Source organism: Chelonoidis abingdonii, chromosome 3, assembly GCF_003597395.2.
Source record: "Chelonoidis abingdonii isolate Lonesome George chromosome 3, CheloAbing_2.0, whole genome shotgun sequence".
NCBI lineage: Eukaryota > Metazoa > Chordata > Testudines > Testudinidae > Chelonoidis > Chelonoidis abingdonii.
The window spans coordinates 50779682-50802099 of NC_133771.1; the positions used below are offsets into that span (position 1 = coordinate 50779682).

General features: G+C 40.6%; 1 protein-coding gene across 2 annotated transcripts in view; it reads right to left on the minus strand.

Moving 5' to 3' along the window:
- The window catches only part of KHDRBS2 (KH RNA binding domain containing, signal transduction associated 2), a 679144-nt gene that overhangs the window by 16725 nt on the left and 640001 nt on the right, over positions 1 to 22418 (minus strand). For both annotated transcript variants that reach the window (XR_012655496.1, XR_012655495.1), the window contains one exon: positions 7849 to 7953. The gene's annotated coding sequence lies outside the window, so the exon portion shown is untranslated. The remainder of the gene's footprint in view (positions 1 to 7848; positions 7954 to 22418) is intronic.

The following is a 22418-nucleotide window of genomic DNA, read 5'->3' on the forward strand; positions in this document are numbered from 1 at the left end:
CAGCTGAACTGGGAAGTAGAAAGGAAGAGCTGATGAATATGGACGCCTCTTGATAGTGAGCCACAAATGGAACAGTGGGGAAGTATACATGACACTTTTCTAATGGGTGAGGCGAGAGAGGCTGCAGGATTGGGAGGTTGCTTGCCAGTATGGATGGAGCAGCATCACCACTGTCAAGCTGTTTGACTGCATCATGGCACTAATAGAGTGCCTCTGTACACTGCTGCTCCCATCACTACCAGCAAGGAGCCTGATATTCATGCAACCATTCCCTCCTACCCTCCCCCAGATGTCAGTGAAAGATTCCTCCAGGCATTTCCATTGGTGCGTCTCATGCTCTCATTATTTATCCACTTTGGTAACATCTTACAGCTCCTGAGCACACCCTTCTCCTGATTCACTCAAAGTATCTCAAGGCCATTGAATTTCTCTCAGCCTATTAACTGCTACTGACAAAGGTGCAGTTTTCACAGCTCATTGTAACGTTCTCCTATTCACAGCTTCAGTATAATTAAAATTTTCTATCTGTAAGTGGGGGAATTGATCCCGCCATTGTGGGGAACTTCCTGACTTCTATATTACCCCGGTGGAATCGGATAGCAGAAGGATCTGAGTCCTCGCTCCAAAACCCTTTACCCAGATGCCTGTCTGACTTCAAAGACTCCTCTTCCACTTTCCCATCCAGCAGACTCCTTGTGACCCTGATAAGGCTGAGTCCAGGATTCCTCTTAACCCCCCGTCTCAGCATGGGTTGATCAGGACAGAGGCTAGAGTGGTACACTTTCCTCATACACTTTCCTCCCTGGTCATTTCCCTGAACCAGTGATCTCTACATTGAGTTTAAATCAAACTTAATTTATTAAACAGCAATGGTAATGACATAATGGAAAAATGGAAGAGGTTAAAAGATCCAGGAACCCTGCCTTAAGGACACAGGGACACCATATACAGTAGTCTCTGGAACTTAAGAAACTTTCACAGTCTATTCCTCACACCTCCCTGGCTTCCCTCCCAGGCCCTGACTATGCTGTAGTGATACCATGGGTAAGACCCCTGTTTTGGTTCTGGCTACATGTCCCCAGGCTCTAGGTGACAGGACCCTTCTCCCCACTATCAGCCCCCTCCCCCACTGGGTTTACACCCCCACCCCGAGTCCAGCCTTCAGAGGCCCTGTCTGTCGATGTCTCCCCCTCACTCTACCCAGCCACTCATTGTACTCAGTTCCAGTATTACTTGCAGCATGGCAGGTTTCCACTATGCCAGCTCTGGCTCCATGGCTTCCCACTGTATCTCAGCCCTGGCTCACCGTTGGTGTGGCTGATATCTGCTGCTCTGGCTCTGGGCTTCTGCTCTGGCTCTCCCTTATTTGGCCTTGGCAGCCACAGCTCACATGGACAACAGTGCCTGGGCACTTGACTCTCTCATTGGCCTACCTGCTAAGTCCATCTGTCTGACTTGGAGTGCTGGCCTCTCTCCACTGGCCCTGGAGATTGCCAGTCTCAGGACCCTGACTCCTCTTTGGCCCTTCCTCTTTCTTCTGGTATTGGGAGGGGGGCAACCAAAAAACCCACTAAATTTCATTAAATGGCCAACAGCCCCTTACACATCATTCAGACCTGTTATATGTTGGACTTTACCTAAACATTAGACAGATGGGGCTGTATGTACCTGAAAGTATTAGCAGTTCTCCAGGCTGCACAGACTGCCTATGCAGGAGCCTGGCCTATCCAGGAGAACAGCCAACCACCATTATAAGGTCAAAGAGGAAAAGCAAAAGCTCCACAGCAGGGATATGCACAGCATCCTGGAGAGAGAGGACAGCTCACATTTTAATGCCCCTTATACATCACAATACTCTTCTCAAGGTCCTGTTCTCTGCTTCTATCTGGGGCAGTAGAGACAAAGCCCAAAGGTAGATATAACTCTCCTGCACGGTGAGGAGGATGCTGGCTCTCTAATTTCATAGGAGTCAGGATTGGAGGGTATATATGAAACGGAAAGCCTTGCCTCACCTTGGCATTCTAGTGCGGCTGTGTCTGCTGACACTGAGAATTCCTTAGCTGGTTTGAGATCTCTCTCACTGAAGGATTCTGGTAGGGAACCCCATGCAAGGAAGTGTCCCCTCTTCCTAACCTGGTTACTAATATTTGTAGAGAGAGGGTGTGGATAGAAATTGAGTCTGCATAGACCTTCTGCATATCCCTGATGGAATCTGTTGTTTCTGAGCTGTAAGACAGAGAGAAATTCTTTGGCCTTTGAGGCCTTTTAAAATTACACAGATAGCAATAGGGAAGAACCCACCCTGACAGTATTCCCTGAGGTTGGTATACAACAGAACCTTCATCTTGCCATCAAGTGTATAATATATCTGTACTGTATTGCCTATTTCATATGAGATAGCACGGACCATGAAGGATAGGTCCATCAATGACTATTAGCTAGGATGGGAAGCGATGGTGTCGCTAGCTTCTGTTTGCCAGAAGCTGGGAATGGGCGACAGGGGATGGATCACTTGATGATTACCAGTTCTGTTCATTCCCTCTGAAGTACCTGACATTGACCACTGTTGGAAGACAGGATACTGGGCTAGATGGACCTTTGGTCTGACCCAGTATGGCCGTTCTCATGTTCTTATGATTTATATTCTATATGAAATGGTCAGTACAACACAAAAGAATAATAAATAATAATATGTAAGAATTAGGGGATGTGGGGATCATGCTCAGCATGTCTCCTGATGTTGTTCTCAGCTGGCAGCTGGGCTGGAGGAGTTAGTATTGGAGTCATGCTTTTGCAAGTAGTATCCACTAATAACATGATGTAGCCCCTTCAGTTGTGTAGCTGAAGTTTCTGCAGGCCATGGAGTTTCTGCAGGTCATCAGCCATGAAGGCTTTTATAATCTAAGAAAAGCCCTTTTGGATGTAATAGTGATTTTTTACTGTAAAATTCTCCTGCTAAAACACTTAAATTGCAGCTATATTTAGAAAAGGGGGTTATATAAAAATTCATCATCTTATTCAAAAGTTCATATTTGATTTTTTAAATATTAGTGAGATCCACAGTGGATTTTGGGGAGCATTCTGTCCTTTGCTCTTCCTCAAGTGAATCAGAATTGAATCAAACTCACTCTCTCTTAGTTGTATTGCTCTGTGTTCCTGACAGAGTAATGTTACCCGAAATTGGGCCAGATAGTACGCTTAGGGAGGACTAATGACCCACCAGAGTTTGGCAGAAATCAGCACGTTTATTATATTGATAGCTAAGCTCAAAAGAAGGCGGTGGGGGTAGGGGGTGTCACACTCACACTCACATACTCATGCTCCAAGGACAGGCACGGCACTGGAAATGTGAGGATCCTTCAAGGTAAATCTCCCACAGCGCAGTGAGGGATGGTGCGATGCAGGTAAGTCTTCCTGAGGCACAATGGAATGCAATGCTGCGAACCGCTGGCCAGGTGGCTGGGCAAAGGGCCTTCATGAGAGGTACAATCTTGTGAATGCACTCCTGAGCACATTGCTCCTTCCCCCTTTAAGGATCTGCTCCTCATGGCCTGTGACTAGAGATGACTTGGCTGCGTCTGGCTGGTCACAGTCCACATTGGGCAGTATCCATGCATTGGGTGTGTGATTGCTGCCTAATCAGAGTGTCATGGCCTGCAACTACAGATGACTTGGCCGCGTGTGGTTGGTCACAGTCCACATCGGGCAGTGTTCATGCAGCGTCCATGCATTGGGTGTGTTATCGCTGCTAATCAGAGTGCCAGACACCTTGTCTACCTGGAAGCTCTTCTGAACTTCCAGCTGCTCAAGCAGCCCATTCATCCCACAGGCATTCCAGAAGGGAGGGGGAGGAGAAAAGTCACTTCACAGGTATTCAAAGAGGGAGAGGAGACAAAAGGGGCGGAGGAAGGTACAACAGACCTTTTGAGCATACAGGTTATACATGGCATACAGATCACTGCTGTTCCTACAACTCTCTGCCCCTTGCACTACTCTGCCATCACAGCTAAGAGACAGCAAGCTGGATTCTATTTTGGCTGACCTGGGGAAAAGCAAAGGGCAGAATATTCCTGGAAGACCATTGTAGAGCTCACTATGCAGATGTATGCACTTGGATGCTATGCGCTAGGTTCCACCTCTCAGACTATATCTACACTACAGCAGCACAGCTGAAGCATTGCAGTTGTGCTGCTGTACGACTGTAGTTTACACATTCTACAGCAAGGGTTTTCTGTTGCTGTTCATATTCCACCCCGAGTGAGGCAGTAGCTAGGTGAACATAAGAATTCATCTGTTGACCTAGTGGTGTCTATACTGGGGCTTAGGTCAGTTTAGCTATATCTCAGGAGCGTAAACTTTGACATAATTAGATTGACCTAAGTGTTAGGTGTGGACCAGGTGAGAGACACAACTCATACTAAGGGGTGGGGAGTAGCTGTCATCCCAGTAGCATCGCAGGGAAAGAATTGTGATTCCTTCCTTGTTTCGTGGGTAGTATTTTGCTGCTGGCTTATAGCAGCAGCAAATTATTATCCTCCACCATCCGGCTGTGGTTCAGTGCTGCTGGCCATTCCCTGACTTAATCTTCCCACTTGCGTCACAGGAGAAGCAAGCAGGAGTGCAGCACCCAGTAACCCCTCCATGCCCCTATACAACAAGGTCTAGGTAAACTGGTAGGGGTGCAAGGATTTGGTTCCTTTTCTCCCTTTTAGGGCATATCTATGCTAGAAGCACTACAGCACAGCTATACTGCTGTGGAGCTCTAGATGTTCACTACAGAGACAGAAACAGTTCTTCTGTTACTCTAGTAAATCTACCTTTCCAAGAGGCAGTAGGTAGGTCGACGGAAGAATTCTTCCATTGACCTAGTGGTGTCTACAATGGGGCTTAGGTTAGCTTAATTACTTCGCATAGGGCATGAATTTTTTCATAGCACTGAGTGATGTAGGTAAACTGACCTAACTGTGTAGTTTAGATCAAGTACTAGACTACATGCCTGTGCAGAGGAGTAAGTCATAATCCATTCCTGGGGGTACTATGTAAAACCCTAATACACAGAGATACATAGATCAGTAGAAGTGTCAACTCCATACTAGTTGCATATCCAAATTCTGCCATCAGAGGACCAGTGCAATTTACCAAAGAGGTGTAATCAAGGGCATAGGTGTAACTGAGGGCAAAATATGAAGGGGATGGGACTGCACAAGTGTAAGGGAAAGCATTTGCTGGCCTGCAGAAGCATCAGTATTGGTGTTGAGACATAAGCCACACAGAACAGTTTGATTTTCTGATTTCAGGTAGAGGTTACAGGGCTGGCAAATAGAAAACCAGCTTTTCATTTCTAAATGGATGAAATCTGATTTGGAGACTCTGAGAGACAATAAACCTGATGCCTTTTTTAGAGTCACTTTTCACAGTAGAATTGTACTCAAATAGAACATATTGCTACTTTATAACACCACCATGTGGGAGAAATCATTGTATATCTTAGTAGTTTTGTGTATTAGGAAGTCCTCAAATATACAAATACAGGAATATTTATCCTTAATTATTACGATGGGAAGAGAAGGTTTTTTGTTTATTTGTTTTGTTGCTTTGAACATCAAGTGACCTACAAAGCTTGGATAAATGCCACTGTACATTCACTAGAAGGCTTATAAACATCTGTGTTTGCTTCTGTAGGAGCGATAACTGCCTGGAGATAACAAATCTGATGATTATTTCAGACATAGAGGACAAACAATACTCAAGATGATGCCTCTTAAGTACCTGGCACACACTTACAAAAGGTGCAAAAGTTACCAGGCTATATCATATTCACTGTATAACCAGAACGTAAATTCCACTGAAAGAATACAGAGAATGGGGAGCAATTGAGAAAAATGGGGGAATAATTTCCTTTCTGAATCGGATTAAGTCCACTGTATCGCGGTGTGAATCATAAAGCCTTGTTAAATGGCATGTGACTATTTTATAGAGTTTCCCCTCCCTCTTTCTCATGTGTGTATTTAGAAATATTTACCTCTGTGGTTAGCTATAAAATCATCCAGCAGTGCACGATCTTATTCATTTATCTAGTCGGTTCATTAAAAAGTCAGATAATTATAGGGGGCATAGATTTGTCTTGCATCATTGCCATTAACATTTAGGGAAGGTATAGTGTGGTGTCCATAGAATGGAAAATAAACTCATGAAATATTGTATCCATTCACTGAAGATTAATAATAATAAAATCAGTTTACTCTCCATGTTTTAATTAATGCAGCATAATGTTAGGTTTTACTGCAGAAGTTATTTTGAAATACTTGTACATGAACATATATTTTAGTACATTTAGTCCTTCATCTGATATTCACTGATTTCCAGCATCTGCATGTTCCGATACCACAAAGAAAAAAAAAATACTGTTATTTCCTCAGCTGAGTCATTTTCAGGATGTTTCGAGGATGTCTAATAGATAGAGACATTACTTAATTATATGAATATGAATCTCTGAGACTTATCTCCTACTTTGAGTGACAACAAAAACTGTTCAAGTGTTTCTTATACTAAAAAGATTTCAAATCAAGTATTTTAAACAGAGTAAGATTAATACCAAACTGTACATAGAGCTACCACATTAGTATAGTATAATATTGGTGAATAACAACAGTAACATACATAAAAGGAAGAAATTACATTTATGGTGCTGTGTATTGTCTTAAAGACAGTGCTACTTTATCAAATCTTATCACAACTTATTCACAATGCTACAAGATGACATTAATATATTCGAAAACTCAGGTTGGAACTATCTGCTTTTTAGCTGATGACAAATCACATACGACGTGTGGGAGAATACCCTGAGACAGATTTTCATGCTAAAATTCTCTGCAATTTAGCAACTTATTTATAAAATACGATGACAATTGTTTACAAAACAACAACATAGATTGAGTCCATTTGTGCAATGCCTAATCAGTGTCTATAGTCTGCATGAATATTTAACAGAGGTGACATATATGTCCAGTCAGTCTAGTAATATAGTACCTGTTTCTGTTGCCCTAACTCAGTTTGGACTGAATTCTCTGCTGATTTAAATTGGTGCTGTTCCATTGACATTAATGCTATAGTGCCAATTTATATCAGTAGGGAATTTGGCCCATTGAGCAGTATTTTAGTCCACTGGAAGTCTCATCAAATTTAATATATGAGTAAGAAGTTGACAAGATTGGGTCAACAGTAAAATTTATGTGTTTAATGCCCATTATTTATATAAGGGAAAGAATGATCTCACCCCATATAAACTGCAGACCTGAGGCATACTGAAAGTGGTCATGTTATACAATGAACTGCTCTTTTATTCAATCATGTTCCACCCATTGTTTAGAGCAAGTGTGCTATTGTGTTTATTTGGTTATAAACTAGAAGACACAGTCACACAAGAACTAGGATTCTGGCAACCCAGCACACTGCCAAGATGAGTATAGGCACTCTGGTCATGGAGTGGGAAAATGCAACTATGCAAATGACTTGACATTTCCTAAAAGCAAGATGTTGATTTGATACCACACAGGCTATAAACAATGGCTCTTAACTTGAGGTTTCAGTAAATACATATGTATGACAGCAGCCTTCCTTTAAAACCAGTCAATCACTAACATTCCTGGTGAACTATGGCATTTCTTAGGAGTTGCTTCCTCAATTACTAATGTATCCGCTGCTAATTTTATCATGCAGAGTAGGAATTTGTCCCATCACTAAATATAAGCCAAGTTTAGAAGAAATACAGAAGTTGTCAGCACATGAGAGTCAACACATTATTGCTATACCTCGGCCATTTATAACAAAACTAAAATGAGCACTCACTTGTTTGGCATTAATTTAATGTCCCACTTAGTTCCTATCAGATGCAAATAGCTGCTTCATCTGTTTAAGCATTTCTGTTCGCGCACATAATGAAGTGCTCTGTACCTGTCAAGTAAGCAGAATTCATAACTTAAATAAGAAATGGATGAGGAAATTCAGTGTCCTTGTTAAAAAATATTAAGCCTCCAAAGGGACTGTGTCAGATTTATTCCAGCCATTGGTTTCCTTTGATGAGGTTTACCTACCCACCACCTCCCCTCTGCCCCGCATAGAGCTTTTTGAAATACGGCATGCCAAAGACATTGCTGAAAAGGATATCAATTCAATGCATGGCAAAGTTAACAACAGTGTCGTTGTCAAACATACCCAAAACAAAATAAATTAACCAGCCAACCTCCTGTATTTAAGTGTTTTTTACATTCTGTGTTTCAGAAAAACAGTTTAATTTTAAACAGCATTCTAGTTACGATCAGCCTCTCTTGAGGAAGTTTTTTGTGAGAATGAATGGAGATAATGACTACCATTAGTCTTTGCCATTAGCATAAAGTATGAGAACTCTACGAAATTTATAACAGGGTATGACATGACAGTATAAATATGACTTTCTAACACTTGCATATGTTTTTGACTACAGCTGATTGCTATTTGGTGAAGTTAAAACTAGTAATAGTATATTTGATAGCATGTTCATCATTGGGTCTAATTGTTTCCACTACAGGACGTGAAGCTTTATGTCCTCTATCAACCAAGAACAAACAGTCATACTGCTTAATGGCTGTTCAATTAATGTTTATGGTGCTACTTTTATACTCTAAGTTATCTGACAAATAAACTCCAAGAAGCAATTTAAGAACCTCTGAAGCTTAATGGGACCCCAACCACTATTAAATATTACTACAAATTCCTATACAATCCCACATTTGCAGATGTGAAATGGGAGACATTTATCAGCACTAGACATCTTCTCAAGGACAGCAGGATTAATTGTGATAGGGAAAGGAAATCAGAACTGTAAAGACAGAAGGTCTGTGTAACTTTAGTTTGGTTAGCTTGAAGTTGCTGATTGGACCTGGGCTAAAATGGAGAAGACCTCGTCAGATAAAAGTCAGCCTCAGTTCATCACATTGCAGAGGCTAATCCTCTAATGCTGATTTGCCCTCTATAATCTGGATGCTCTCCACCTATTCAGAAGCTGGATTGATTAAAAAGAAAAGAACAGTTCAATGACGGGTTTCTCTCTGCTGCTTTGGTGCATATTAATTCATCTCTCTCCCTTTTGTACAAAGCCTGTAGAGAGCAGTGTAAAATTACCGTAAATATGTTTTCACTGGAGAGCTGCCATTGTTCTAAATTATGAAAGTAAATGATTTCTGGCTTGTGCTGTTAATTGTATAGAGCAGTAATATATTCATTCAGTGCTTCCCATTTTAATTCAGGCTCCCTGATCTCTGGCTTCTAATGATGTATTACAAGCCTGTACTTCTCTGACACTTAGGTAATTAATCATTAATATTTCTCAGTCCCCCACAGTAGCTGGACACAATTAGACAAGAAAGAACAGATCTGAAGGGTGGTGAAAATTTCTTTTCAGAAATCACACATATTTTCACACCATAAACATTGCTCAACATCCACTGCTGCAAATATATTTTAATAGAACGGCTGTTACTGTGGCTCCCTTCCTAACCTCCCAGTAGTTTTAATAGAGCAACATGAGGTTCATAAACAGGGAAAATGCAAGTTTAAAGGCTGTCAAGCCTTCTTGACAACTTCCCACCAGGAACGCAGCTGAGAAATGACAAACTTATCACCTGACTAGCTGATGTTTAAAGCTCACTGCTTTTTATCAAGAAGCAATAAGCCTTCCAGTTTGGAGTTCATTTTCCATTTCATAAGGACCTCTTCACCAAAAATTATGCAGTTGATCTGATTAGTTTAACACTACAGTTTTACTATTTGTAATAAACAAAGGCAGCTTTTATGGTGTTACTGCACATTAAGAGATATTTTAGGAAGGTGACAGACTTGTTTTTATTTCTCATGTATTATTGCTTGACACTTTTAAAAAACAATACTGATATAGTTTAACAATGTTGCTTGTATTTTACTTGCACAGTTGTTATGTGTAACTATATATGTATTCATATTCTGGTTCATCTCTGCTCTGGTGAGGACTAAGCAGTAAGCAATAGATCCACTTAAGGGTACAATGTTGTGACTTTGACAGGGGGTTGACCTCATTGCTAGGAAGAAAGTCTGTGGTAAGCTTAGTAGCCAAGTTCTTTAATGGAAAACCCCTGTATTAAATTGTATCATGTAGACTTTGTGATGGATTCTTTCAACGACTTGCCTTGTAAAAGTGCAGTCACCCCAAGGGGCTGCAAGAAGCACTGCATTACTATTTCAATACCATCTGACTTTGCAAGAGAAAATTCAAATACTCAGGGAAGCCCGATGCACTTTATCTCTTGACATTCTCTCCGTTTTGTGTCTTCTTATTTAAAATATAGCCTCCATTGATCTGCATTGCAGGCTTCAGTGGTAAAAAGACATTTCATGTCTTTGGGCCACAATTTTCTTTGATTGGTCAGTTTAGGGATAGTTGAGAGGAATTGCACTTAATCAGAAATAAATTTTGGGTGGTTTCAGACTGCTTATAAAAGTGATGCACTCTCTCTATAAAGGTTAACAATTGCATAGGGCGAACATGCACATTCAGGACTCTGATCTGAATGAGAGTTGAGTGCACAGTCCAAAGGCCAAATATGATCTTTACTACCCTTATATGAATACCCTAAACCTCTTTTATAAGCAGAAGTGTCTGCCCATCCAAATCTACATGATGTTACTAAGCTGCATACAGAACCCCACACTGAGATACATAGGTAGAGCCCTACCAAATTAACAGCTGTGAAAAACATGTCATGGACTGTGCAATCTGGTGCCCCATCAGAGGCTCCTACCCTGCCTAGGGTTCCAGCTGCTAATCATGTCTGGGAATTGGGAGGGATGAGACTCTCTCTTCCTCTGCAGGTGCTGCTCCTGGGTTGGGTCAGACCCACCTCTGGGATCTCCTCCGGGTGCAGGAAGCTCCACGGCTCCAGCTGTTAACTCCCCACAGGGGGAGGCTGCAGCTCCAGCTATCAGCCCCTGACTCAGCTAAAAGACTACTGCTGCACTGCTGCCGATGGTGGCATTGGCTTTAGAGCTGGGCACCCGGCTAGAGGCCTTCCTTTCCAGCTTCCCAGCTCTGAAGGCAGCACCTCTGCCAGGAGCTGGGCAGAAGTAAGAGTGGCAACCCCACATCTCCCCCACCCCACAATAGTCTTGCATCTCTCTCATTCTGACCATTTTTTGGGTCGGGACCCCCATAGTTACACCACCATGAAATTTCAGATGTTTTTGCTAATTTTAAAAAAAATCCTGGCAGTAAAATTGACCAAAATGGACCGTGAATTTGGTAGGGCCCTATACATGGAGAATTCTGTGTCATGACTGATGTGAAAATATTTCTCTCATTGTTTTACATCCATCTATCTGTCTGCTTCCATGGCCACCATAATCTTGTACGTGACAGCAGAAGCACATACCAGTAGATTTAGAGAAATCAAGAAAGTTCATTTTAGCTGTAATTAAAAATATTAATGGAATATTTTAGGTACTTCTATATATCTTAGGTACTTAACTGGCCCCCACTACCACAGCATCTGAGTGCCTCACAATCTTTAATAGATTTATCCTCTCAACACCTCTGTGAGGTAGGAAAATATAATTACATGGCAGAGGAATTTCAAAAATAGGTGCCTGAATTTAGGCTCTCAGGCACCTAAATAAATGGCCAGATTTTCAAAAGTGCTGAGGACCCAGTTGAACTCAGTAGAAGCTGCTGGCTGCTGAGCACTTTTGAAAATCAAGCCACTTATTTAAATGCCTATATATGACCTAGGAATCTAACTTCAGACACCACATTTTTAGGGAAAACTTTGGATACACTCAACAAAAAGAACTGTATCAGAGGAAGGGGGAGACAAACACCAATATGATTGTGGCATATAAACAAATGTGCATATGGAAAACTTTTATAATTCCAGTATAATTTTTGAGTGGTACAGATGAAGGTTATAGATAGTAAGTTCTTCAGGCTAGTGACTGCATCTTCCTATGTATTTCTACAGCACCTAACACATGTAATGGTCCCAGTCACGGTCAACACTAATAGTGATAGTAATTTCACTAAAATAGTGATAGTAATTTCTACCCTTTCGTTTATCTATAGTTTGCAAAGTAGAGGCATGCTGTGCTATGGCAGTGAGCCTTAAAAACTGCCAACTGTTTCAGGTAACTAGGTGCTAGCATGTGCATGTATAATCTGTCTTTTGTATGGGGTGGAGTACAGCTTCTGTTACAATTCCATCCCTATACCCACTTTGCTCCTGAATGGTTAGTAATTTGTCCTCTGCGTTGGCTGTGGGTCATGACAACTACACACTCCTCTATGTCCAATCTTTAACAACTGGCTCCAGGAGTGGAACGCAAGGCATGCAACACCTGATTACCCCAACATGCCTGGATCCAAGGTCTGGGGTGAACACAAGAGCCTCCATTTCAGGTCTTAAGTCCCCTACCTGCTCCTGCACAGCAGCCTAAGCTGGACAATGACTTGGGCCCTAAATAAGTATCTGCAGTTAATTAACCTCAGTATTTGCAATAATCACTACAGTTCCTCCAGTAAGAGTAAAGCACTCATCCCCTTGCAGACTGGAATCCTACATTTCTGACCTAGTAAAGAACTCTAAACATGTATATGTTTAGATTTTATCAGGTAGATTATTTTTAATTTCACTATTTTCAAGCAGCGTAATTTGAAATTCTATTAACTGAAAATTCTAGTTACAAACGGTCCAGTGACTGAGGTGCTGAACACTCAATCTCCAGCACTTTACAACCAAATTTTATTTATTTTGCCACCACAGCTTTTAGGAAATATGTACTAAAACATCAAGAAAAATGTGCCTTTGCAACTTCAGATAATAATGCCAGGTCTGCCTTGAAGCAATAGTAAATTGTCCCGCTGTGTGGCAGTGCTTAGCAACATTATCTAATGATGGCAGAAAATCACAGAGAAACTAGCTCTGGGTTAGAAAAAGTTTTCTGGAAAGCTGATTAGAAAGAAATTTTTATATTGGCAAGTTCTGTATTGTAACAAATGTACATGTTTTAACTAAGTACTATGGGGCTAGATCCTGGAAACCCCACCCCATAGAACAGTACATTGCCTTTTTAGAGAACTTGGTATGTTCAAATCACTGTACATACATTGATTCACAATGCACCCCTGAGTTACATAGGTCAGTAGTATCATCCCAATTTTACTGATGGAGAAATGAAAACAGAAAGACAAAATGACTTGTGCAAAGACACACAGCCAGTTGGAGAGGCAGAATTAAAACTCATGGCCTCCTGACTCCCAGCCATACGCTGATTTCCCCAAATGATAATGCATTACAAGACTAGTCCGACTGAACTGAAAGAGACCACTTGCAACAATAAGGAGTACCTATGTGAGCAAAAATTGCAGGTTTAGGCTATTTCTCTCTGTTCTAGGTTTGGCTGAAAGCCATAGCAAAAATTAAGGGCTAGATTATGATACCCTTACACACATTTAGTATTTTACCTGATAGAATGTGCCATTGATTTCAGTGGGCCCGCTTATGGTGTAAATATTCACTGTAAGTAAGGGTATCACACCCTAGCTTGTAACTACAAAACTAGTTTTGATAGAAATGAAAATGTTTATAATGGGCCTAATCTTGGCCCAAAGTATGCCTGTAGCAGAAAGCCTAGAGGAGCTAGGTGGGCTGCTTATGCTTCGTGATCATTCAGCTCCTACATGGCTGCTGAGTTCTACCCCAGTGATGGAGTCAGGAATGACTCAGCCCTGCGGATTGCCATACATGGCAAGTGGGGTGCTGGGGATTACAATGGGGGGGGGGAGAGAGAGAGAGAGAGAAAGAGAGAAAAGCATCTTTGAGTCCTGGGTAAAGACAGGAAATACAGACATAAATTAATGTAAAAATAACTTTCTTCAGGATGTCATAGGGCCAAAATCTGTCCTTGTATAGGCCACTTGACTCTGAATGTAGAATTTGGCCCAAATGTTGAGAAAACTAAAGGCCAGATCATTGTCCCTCAACTGCAGAGAACAAACCCAGAAACACATTGGCAACACAGTGTTTACACTGTACATGAGAGCCAAGATACAGAAAGCCCATGGAGAGAGACTCTACACATTCCTGTGTCCTAGGAACTGAGTGCCATGTCAATTTTCTATGCATGGACACAAGGGAAAGATCTGTGGTTAGGCTAGGGGAGTGGAGAGGGTATGGGCAACAATTCCATGTTTAGGAGTGCATAAGGGTATTTGCGCTACTTTCATCTTTGTCCAGCAACAGAAGCTGAAGAGTTGCTACATGCTAGTTGCTGTCAGTTGAAGTTGAAAATGCTGTTCTTTGGCTCCACATGCAGTTCCCTGAGTGCACAGTTTGTTTCCTCTGAGGGTTTGGTCATAAATGATTACAAATTCAAGTCTCAATATGCCTTCCAGCCCTACCTTTTAATGATTCTATGAAAACCTTAGCACCTACATATTTATACCACATATGATGGTAGATATGCATATTACATAGAAAAGATCTACAAGCTGAAAGGTCAAATGCTGGGAAGTTAGGAAATTCTAGATTTAAGGTTGCCAGGACAACTTTGAGTGTATCCCCTTGTGTGTATGCATTATGATACACTCTTTAGTTACAGGATCTCTTATTTTTTCCACAAGATCCAACTCATCCAACTACTTGAATGAGTTAGAGGTTCAATATTGCTTTTTGTCCCCATCATTCAATGTGTGACTTCAAGTCTTATTTATTGTATTCCATGTAAACCCTGTACAGATTATGGCACAGGCGCCAGCTTCCACTTTTCCCAAGGGTTGTTCAACCCCCTCTAAGTCCGATGCCCTGCTCCCACTCCACCCCTTCTCCCAAGGCCCCACCCTTGCCCTGCCCTTTCCCGCCCCCCACTCTGTCTCTTCTCCACCTCTTTCTGCCCCCTCCTCTGAATGCACCCCATCCCCACTCCTCCCCCTCCCTCCCAGCATGAGCGGGAGGTGCTTGGAGGGAGGTGGAAGAGTTGAGAGGCAGGGCCACTGGTGGGTGAGAGGTGCTGGGGGGCGGAAGGGAGCTTGGCTGCTGGTGGGTGCTAAGCACCAGCTAATATTTTTCCTTGGGTACTCCAGCCCTGAAGCACCCATGGAGTCAGTGCCTATGGAATATGAAATTATTCACCTTCTCTTGTGTTTTTCTATGGTCCACTGATGCAGTAGCAGACCTCTCAGATGTTAATAAATATATTTTCATGATACCCTGGTGAAGTAAGAAGTTGTTTTTTGTTTTTACAGATGACAAACTGGAGTCTTCTTTTTACTTCTTTATCCTCCTGCACCATCAGGTGGACTGGGCACCAGTTTGTCATTTATTTTGGTCTTGTGCTGGTCTGTTCAGGCTTCTGTGTGTCATATTAGCGGATCCAGCTTCTTTCTCTATTGTTCTACATAACATTTGTCTAGCGTGCCCTTTTCTTCTCTTTGCAAATGGTATCCATGTTATCATGTGGCACGGAAGTCATGTTGGTAGCATCCTTAATGTATGTCCTAAATATGCCATTTGTCATCTTCTTATCATATTTGATACTTTAGATTGGCTTGCTCTATTTAGAATTTTTGATGCTGCAAGAATCTTTTTCTAGTGATCTCTGAAGATCTTCTGCAGGCATTTACTTTGGAATAAACTGATCTTCTTATCATTTTCTGCTGTAGATTTCCATGACTCTGCTCCATAAAGGACAGAAGTGATGCTGGTGTGGAAAATTTGTATTTTTGTGGCAGTGCCAATCATGCTACTTTTCCAGATCTTATCAATTTTAAATTTGTTTGCTGTTTTTGGTATCCGTTGCTTGACATCTAACATGGTGTCACCACCATTGCACATCTCACTCCTTAGATAAGTAAAATGACTTACTTATTCTTGTGTTTGTTCATCCACTCTAATGGTTACTTTTGCGACAGTGACAGACATATTTTTTTCTTCCCCTTGTGGATGAACAAACCAGCTTTCTTTTGCTGTATCTGCCAAGAGGTGGGTCTTTTCTTTCATTAAGTGATATATTGAACATGATGATGTCATCAGAAAAAACAAGGTCATCCAATTATGCTTTATCATGTAACCATAAAATTCCTCGGTTGCCTTCTTTGATTACTTTCCTCGTGACATACTCGATGACCTGTGCAAACAATAGTGGGGACATAATACATCCTTGCCTTACTCTAATTTTCACTGCAAATCATTGGCTAATGTCATAATCTCTGACTGTACATTTGGTATTATGATACAGATTCTTGGTGATTCTAACTATTTTTGGTGATTCTAACTATTTTTGCATCACCCTGAAAAACTGAAAGTTTCTGCTGCAAACCAGAGAGGTGTTAAAGATTTGCTTAAAAAAATGGTTGGAAAACTTTTATAATGGATTGTGTTAGGCAAACTACATATAAATATCACACACACAAAACTAAGTTACAAGAACATTATGAAGATTGCAAAGTCAAGCACTCACAAGTTAGGATATGCCACAATTAAGGTTGCCCATGCAACCTTAATTTTTTAACCTATATTTTTTTAAATTATGTGATTCCAGACTATTTTTTCCATAGGAACCTCGCCTCATTCAATGCACAAGAGGGACAGGTCTCGGTTACTCAGCAACTATTCAATGTTTTGTTTTATTCTTATTGTTCAGTGTGTGGCAGTAGGCTTTATTTACTGCGTACTATTCAAACCCCACTCTGAAGACATAATTATTATTGTCCTTGTCTATGAAGCTCACTCACAAGAGGATCTGAGTGCTTCACAAACATTAATTAATTTATCTTTACGAAACTCCTCAGAGGTGAGGGGGTGGTGGTAGCCTCATTTTGCAGATGGGGAGCTGAGGCAGAGAGAAATTGAGGTCAAAATATCCACTAATTTTGGGTTCTCAATTTGAGACAACTGTTTTTCAGACTATTTAGCATTAAAGAACACTTTGTATAATATGTACAACACTTTATACAGTTCCTGCTGACTTCAGTTGCCATTGTGAATGCTCAGCATTTCTGCACATCAGAATCTCAAGTTAGGCATCCAGAAAATGAGGAACATACTATTAGTGACTGCCAGTGAAAAGTGTGATTTAAGTGACTTGGTTAGCATCACACAGGAACTCGGTAGTAGAAGCAAGGATAGACTTCAGTTTGTCAGGGCAGCAGTCAACCGCCTTAACTGGGGACAGTCCTTTCTCTTCCTGCAACCCCTTGCCTTCTTCACTACATCTGCTTTCATCCCTTAGAAAACTGCCCAAATTTGAATTTCAGTTCGCAATCAGCGAATGCTTTGATTTTAACATCTAAAATTTCTGAAGATTCCAACTTCTGCAACTAACTTTTGAGTGCTTGACTTTGCAACCTTAATAACGTGCTTTTAAACAGTTTTTGGGTGTATGATTTTCTAGATGTTTTAAAAAGCCAACTGAAAAAACAGAAAGTCTTTCACTTGGTATAATGTTTACACCTATATGGGTCATCAGCAGGGTTGGAACCTTTAGATCCACAGCACAGACCTCTGCCACTTGAGTTAATGGAGTAACTGATAACAGTAGTAGGTTGTCAGCTCTATGTGCACCAGCCATTATCAGACTGGCTTCATAGATATTTGCTGACAGCAAATGAATGGTGAGTCTTGGGTTCCATTCCATGATCTAAAGGAGAGTGTTCTCTAGTGGGCACAGACTCCACCTGTTTTCCTCGAGCTTGACCCTTTCTGTCCCATCCCTTCCAAAGTGTCTTGGGCCCAGTCTTATGTCTTCTCACCCCTGGGTCCTTTTTGCCAGTCCCATTCTCCTTGCTGACCCAGTCCAAGTCTCCACTCCTCAGGCTTCAGATCCCAGCTCCATCCTGCCCAGCCAGTTTCAGTCCCCTCCTTTTCCCTAACTCTTTAACTCCAGGCTCATTGCCCAGCCAGTCCCAGGTCACATGTGTGGCTCCTTCTGAGCGTTGCCTATGATGGACCCCCCGCCTTTGAAAATATTCCAGGCTGTGATGACCCCCCACTGAGTGATGACCCCCCACATACGATGCCACCCTTACTTCTGGCTGCTGCTGGGAGCAGTGGCAGCTCTACCTTCAGAGTTGGGTGCCTGGCCAGTAGCTGCTGCTGCCCAGCTCTGAAGACAGAGCTAGGGTGACCAGATTTCCTGACTGTATAGGGACAGTCCTGATATTTGCGGCTTTTGTCTTACATAGGTGCCTATTATCCCCTACCCCTTGTCCTGATTTTTCACACTTGCTGTCTGATCACCCTAGGCAGTGCAGAAGTAAGGGTGGCAATACTGTGATCCCACTATTACAGCCTGGTGACCCCCTTTTGGGTCAAGACTCCCAGTTTGAGAAACCCTATGACAGAGCATTTTTCTTGCTTGTTTATAGCTTTACATCATGCACTCTAACACAGACATAAAAGATGTGTTACATTCAAAATGCCATACAGAATAAGCAATAAGCTATCCATTTAAAACACTATTATCATACTCTGTCTAGGTCTCTATTTTATCAGCACTTCATTTGAATGAGAATATTCTTGATTATCTTTTGTAGCTGCTGTAGGCATACAAAGGAATATGTTCCTCTGGGAAGCACAACAAAGATAGGTCTGCATGTGACAGACCTTTCAACTGGATTTGACTGGTAGCAGTACAAAATTGTTAGGAGAAATATAATGAATTACTGGTTGGGCATTCAATACAAAACAGTAAGTGAATCCAGTGAACTCTGATACAAAATGTTTTGTCTTTACATTTTGACCTGTTTACTCTGCAGAAATAAAGGGAAAATCCCAGAATACTAAGAAAACCAAAACGCATGGCTCAGCTGTTTTGCTTTCAAAGTCTCTGATTGCTGTTGGGATACAAAGTGAAATCCCCGAAATGTAAAGCAGAGTAACAAATGTAGCCGCTGTTCTCCAGTAAATAAGCCATCTATCATCAGCTAGCACATTCAGAACAGCATGCCAGATATGATACAGTCAAGTAAACTCATAGTTGTAGGTTGTCTCCATTATTTGTCCTTAATAATAACAATGTACTTTGATTAAGGTAGGAGTACTGTATAATGGTAATAGAATAATATATATAGCATTAATTTCAAAATAAAATTTGCTCTCATCAAGACATTAAAATACTTTGGAGATTTTATTTGCATCATTGTCAATTTAAATATTTCTAAAAGAAATCAAAACATTCTGACAGTGCCTATAAAGCATCTTGGCAAACACTTCATGAATAAACAAGACTTTATTTGTTTAATCACCTTTTGCAAAGTCTTTACCTCCATTTTTTCATGTTAACACATCAATACCTGCCTCATTCAAAGATAGCTTGAGTCTGAAATTGACCTTTGTTCTATAAACATGAGTTCTGATTTACAGATTGAAGTATGAAAGCCTGAAATTTCTTTCATGCTTATTTAATCTTAAGAATGTTGGTTTTCTTTGATACAATCAAATTTATATTCAAAAGGTGATTCAGTTGTTCCAGAAAAGAAAGCATTTATGTTTTTTGGTAAGTACTGAGTATACTCATTTACTAATATTTATGTAATCAAAATGGTCCTTTAAATAGTGATATATTCTAAATGGAGGTTAAAATAATTATTGTTTCTCAATTTTAAATTCACATAGTCTCTTTATATTTCAGACCTTTGTTCCACCACATAGATGTTTTTAATAGATTTAGGGTAATACAAGACACATATTTCCTTGCTTTGGAAACTTTTAATAAAATTATAGTAAATCAATTAGGCAGATAGTGATCATCGAAGGTTTAGAAAAATTAATAAAATTGTAACTATATCACTATGGATATCTTCAGTTCATCTATGCATTCCTGCCTTTATCAACCAGTTACTCTACAGAGTAGGTCTTCATTACAAAATATAAATACATTCAAAAACCAAACTATGCAAAGTACTACTAATCATTATTGTAATTTCTTCTGGACAGAAGCCCTGACTTGTTTAATTTCTTTTGTGGTGCCAAGCAAAACATTGGCATTTAACATACAGGGCCAGATCAGCCTACAGAAGGAAATGGAAAGACTTCCATTGATTTCAAGAGGCTTTGGATCAGGTCCATAATTAATAACAACAATAATGGTTCTAAGAATGAAATGAGATAATAGATCAGTAAATGGTAGTTTTGGTGCCTATCTGTAAAGCCCTAAATGGTCTGAGATAGTTACCTGAGCAACTTTTCTAAATCCGTGGCCCAAACTATTAAGATTGGTTGGGATGCTCTTCCTCACAGTTCCTAGTTTCTAATTTCCTATGGCAAATTGCAGGGCAGTCTCAGATTTTCAATGAGCAGAACAAACTTCAGAACACAATGTCAATCTCATCTTTCTATTTAGCATTCAGGCGATTGTCTTCAGGTTTTATTTTTGTTTGGCTTGTTACAGGGGGCTGAGATGTTCTTTGTCTACTGTTGCTGGTGACAGTTTTGATAATGTGGATCTTTATTTTTATGACAGCTTTTATGGCATATGTAATTTATATGTTTCTAATTTTTGTAATAAGTGTACCTAGTTGCTATGGCACTAGACACTAAAACAAATTAACAAACAAAGTGCCCTCTCCCGAAAACAAATATTTGCACATCAAGAAACTTCAGATTTATGTTTTGATATCATGAAAAAGATACTACTAAAAATTATTGACCTGCCACCCACCATCTTATTACTCACCATAAAATGAATTTACCAAACCCTATCTCAGAATTTGTCCAAATCATTTCAACCTATTCCAGTCTGGAACCCACAATTGTATCTCTACATCCTCTTTAAAGAAATCAGGTCACATGTATGAAAAAGTCGTATAGACCTTACTATCCTTTTATAGAATTATTGAATAACAGAGAATTCTATTGTAGGGATATAATTCTCTGTTCCATTCCATGGAATGGTTTAAAAGTACTACAGAAAGAATATAATTATCTATTAAACTCTATAGGGTGGTTAAACATCTATAGAACTCTGATGCCTTTATCCTTACACTTTTTATGGGATTTTTCCAGAACAGTAGTGATGCTGGCAGGCAGTGCACTGCACAAAAAGCCTAACCCTGGAATCCATGTTTATATTTCACATAATTGTGACTTTACTGATGCACACATTTTTTCCTCCACAGCACAATCTAGATGGAAATACCTTCCAGAACTTCTGTGCCCTATTGATTCTGTAGTAGTAGAATTTTATGTTTGTATCTTGGATAATTTAGAATAAAGGATATAATAATGTAGCATGTATTAAATGTATTGATGTATGATTTGACCATATCCTGCAGCCACCCTTTCTGAATAGCAGAAAAGAATGGCCCAAGGGGCCATTTGTAAAAATGCATCAGACAGGCTGCCTGTGTCTGAACTGATGTTAAGGCAGGAACAGACCAGAACAGTCCTTATGGCTGATTATGTTCACCTTTTCTTTTAGGATAAGTTTTCATTATAGTAGGACCTGTGGGGTGGGCTGTCGCAACGTGTGGCTCATGAGATGCCTAATGGTCTCGGACACTATTCGATGGTCTAGAGACATTTACACAGAGCACATCACTGGCCACCGCCAATACCAAGAGTGAGCCGGCGTGACTTTGTGCACCCACAAGGGGGAAAAGACCTGTAAATCTCCCCTGTTGGACTTTATCCCCTGAGCCCTGAACCCACCGAACTGAACTGAACTTCACCATGTGAGGGTCATCCTATTCCCATTACCCGGCCTGCTTATTTATTCCCATGACTGTCTGTAACTTTCTGTATGAGTGATGTACCCTCACTGCTTGCTGACTGTATCTTGATCTCACCCACCGTATACCCTCCACATTGGAGACACTGCAGACTGTATATGTTATGTGCTGTCCAATACCAAAATACTAGCATCCCCCTATACTCTGTATGTTACCCCGATGACCAATAACTGACATTTCAAACTCTCTGTATCATCAATTTTTAAACATTTTCTAATAAACTTTTAAATTTGCTATAAGGCCTGGTTTCTTATCTGCATGGCAAAGTTGTGTAAGGTTCTTTTGTAATCCCTTTAGTAAACATATAACTGTGATCCTGTCTGAAATTCTCTGTTAAATTGTTTGGTGTGAGTAAAGAATGTGTGGATAGTTAAGGATGAGTGTGAAAACCATCACAAAGGTCCAGATGGTCAAGAAGAAGTAAGAGACTTGAAAAGACAGCAAGAAACAATCAGAAAACATCCACTGTATCTGATGCTAAACGAGTTAGCAGCATTGACAACCTCAGAAGTAAGGCAAACACCCATGAAGGTAAGACAACAAATAGGAGATAACAGCAGAAAACCCCAAGATTAACACCATTAAGAACTAATGATTACAGAATAACATTGCAAAATTCATACACTAAAGTGGG